Source organism: Cajanus cajan, chromosome 3, assembly GCF_000230855.2.
Source record: "Cajanus cajan strain Asha chromosome 3, NIPB_CcT2T_4, whole genome shotgun sequence".
Lineage (NCBI taxonomy): Eukaryota > Viridiplantae > Streptophyta > Magnoliopsida > Fabales > Fabaceae > Cajanus > Cajanus cajan.
The window spans coordinates 38,139,973-38,143,508 of record NC_138519.1 but is presented as its reverse complement, the minus strand read 5'-3'; positions in this window follow the sequence as shown (position 1 = coordinate 38,143,508).

The following is a 3,536-nucleotide window of genomic DNA, read 5'->3' as shown; positions in this document are numbered from 1 at the left end:
TTTTCTTGGCATCAATAAGTGCCATCATGGATAAAAGAAATCCTAAAGATAATAAGCTCGGCAGGAAACCCAAAAAGGGGACTGCGCAAAAATAAGAGCAAAAGACCCGCTAGGAATCCCACAAAAGGGTGACCTAGGCAAAAGTTAGGGTTAAGACAAAAACCCGCTAGGAATCCCACGAAAAGGGTGACCTAGGCAAAAATTAGGGTTACAAAATAATGAACAAAAACAAAAGCCCGCTAAGACATCACAAATGGGTGTTTTAGGCAAAAGTTAGGGCCGTCAAAAAAGAAAAACAAAATAAATCCATGATGGTACCATCAATTGAATTTAACAAGGGGCTCAAGAAAAGCTATCCAAGTTGTCAAAACACAATCATTAATAACAAAGATGTGCTTAACCTCATAAGTGTTTAATCGAACAAGCCTAAACACAATAAGCCTACCTTGGCCATCCATGCTTACAAAAACAATTTTTCAAAAATAAAATAATCCCCTCTAAAACACAAACTTTTGAAAATATATCCTTTCCTTCTTTTCTCTCTTGTCCCAACGATTTTTGAATAATCTAGTGGAAACATGGAGATATAGTGGTCAATAGGAGGGTTGACACATCTCTTAAAGAAAGGGAAGAATCATTTGGTTGATGACACCAAAATCAAAATACGCATCATTCCTCGGTAACAGAAATCGGCAGAGCACAGTCCGTCTGGAGGAATGGCAAAATCCAAACACAAAAACGCATCGGTTAATTCTTTTGAAAAAAGAATCAAATAGAATTAGGTGCATCATACTGCATACATGCATACAGATGATAGGTGTACTGGAAGATCACTTATTCTCTGTTTATTGAAAAAACAAAAAAAAACAAAAAATATAAACTTCAGAAAAAAACAATGCGCCCGTACCATGTTCAGTACACCCGTACTAAAATTGGGGTTATGAACAAATTTTCAATTCAATACGGGCATACTGAAATGGATACGGCCGTATTGGCCATAAAGAAATTTTCAAAGACCTCGTCATGAGGCAATTGCATAAAATACAAAAAATAGAAAATTGCTTGTGTATGACAGCGGCAAACAAAATGCAAAGATTCAGAAAATCAACAGCGTCATACAGAATAACTGAGCCTGGAGAGGCTCGCCGAAATAATACTCTCTCAGAATAATTGAGCCTGGAGAGGCTCGCCGAAATAATACTCTCTCAGAATAACTGAGCCTGGAGAGGCTCGCCGAAATAATACTCTCTCATAATAACTGAGACATTTCTGTACAGAAAAAGCCGAAAAACAACAGAAAAGGCAAAAATACAGAAAAAGCCAAAAATGACAAAAAAGGCAAAAATATAGAAAAAGCCAAAAAATGACAATAAAAGGCAAAAATACAGAAAAAGCCGAAAATGAAAAAGGCAAGGATAAAGAAAATCCAACAAAAAGATTGCACAGAATAACTGAGCCTGGAGAGGCTCGCCGAAATAATACTCTCAGAATAATTGAGCCTGGAGAGGCTTGCTGAAATAATACTCTTTCAGAATAATTGAGCCTGGAGAGGCTTGCAGAAATAATACTCCCCCGACTGTACAGAGTAAATGAGCCTGGAGAGGCTTGCAGAAATAATACTCCCCAGAGGGAACCTCAACTCATGCTCTTGGATTCAAAATCCCCAACAAGAGCTATCAAAGTAAGATCGACAAAATTCCCAATGGAAGTACGATCTCCCAAGCAGAATATCCAAGTCAAAGGACTTAAACTTCCTCAGTGAAGATAGCTCTCCAACTCAAGTGTTGAGTGAGGCTAAGCCTGCAGAGGCTTCCTAAATAATACTCTGGGATACATAAGATCCCTCATTCCCCAATCGCCTACTCAAGAGGCATCCCTGCAAAAGGAGAAAAAAAAAAAAAAAAAAAAAAAAAAAAAAAAAAAACATCAATAACCATTCCCCAAGCGGAATGCGGCATCTAGCCAAGCACTGAACATCAAGATTATCTGCCTAACAGAAGAGGCCAGTCAAGAAATCAATGACAAAATCCCCTAACGGATAACAGCCAACACAGAGGCTACAAAATCAGAAAATCAAAAAGAGTCACCCGAATAAGGATAACCGGGATACTCCACCAACGTCAAAGGACGTCAGCCAAGCATAAGGCATCGCTCAACTCAAAGAGAGAGCATCTGTGTCTACACCCCAAGGAGTCAGAAATTCCCCATGGGTACCAACTAAGCAAAGCAAGTTGGGGCACAAGAACCTATGAATGACTGCACATCCCCTAGACGGATCCCTGCGTTATCCAGCCCTCAGTGGCACAAAAATCAGAAAAAAAACTGTCGAAGCAGCATAGTGGACTGTGGAGACAAAACCATCACAGATCCCTGGAGAGGGTAAAACTCGCATTGCCGAAGTGATCAGAAGACACGGACACAGACCCTGGAGAGGGCAAACTCAGATGCCTAAGTCGTCAGAGACAACCGAAGCAAAGTCTGGAGAGACAGTACTCAAAGTCTGGAGAGACGGTACTCAGAGTCTGGAGAGACGGTACTCAAAGTCTGGAGAGACAGTACTCAAAGTCTGGAGAGACAGTACTCAAAGTCTGGAGAGACGGTACTCAGAGTCTGGAGAGACAGTACTCAAAGTCTGGAGAGACGGTACTCACCAGCCACATGTTGAGTGGCAAAGTCTGGAGAGACGGTACTCACCTGCCTCATGTTGAGAGGCAAAGTCTGGAGAGACGGTACTCACCTGCCACATGTTGAGTGGCAAAGTCTGGAGAGACGGTACTCACCTGCCACATGTTGAGTGGCAAAGTCTGGAGAGACGGTACTCAGAGTCTGGAGAGACGGTACTCAACCATCAGCGTCATCAGAGGTGCGTTGGTGTCCAACTTCCGGCTCGGGCGGCGAGTGAGGTTGGGCCTGGAGAGGCAATACTTAATCATCAATGTGATGTTAACACATTGGTGTCTAGCTTCCGGCTCGGGCGTCGAGTGAGGCTAGGTCTGGAGAGACGGTACTCAATCACCAGCGTCGCCAGAGGCACGTCAGTGTTCAACTTCCGGCTCGGGCGTCGAGTGAAGTTGACCCTGGAGAGGGTAAACTCAGCTACCGAAGATGTCAGAAGCGCCGAGGTATGCACTCACCTGGAGAGGCTACTCAACAATTTTCCACCGGAAGACACTACAAGTCAGAAGGTTGGCACATCACCCGGACAATTGGGTCAACTCCTTTACTTGTCAGCCGGTATACCAAAAGGCCGTCCGACTAAGTAAAGGGGGGGCAGCTGTAGACCCCTAAAATTGTCCGGGACGGAAATAAGACTCGAAGACTCTCAAAGATCAAAGGAAAGTCAGCCAGAAGGACTCCCAGAAGACCATAGGATGACTATCTGTAGGTTTAGAGGTCTTAGAGTAGCAAAAAATAAGAAAGTGGGAGGTTTAGAGCTCAATACGGCCTCCTTGGAGTTCAGTACGGCCGTACTGCACATTTTGTACTACAATACGGCCCGTACTGAACCAATACGGCCCGTACTGAACCAATACGGC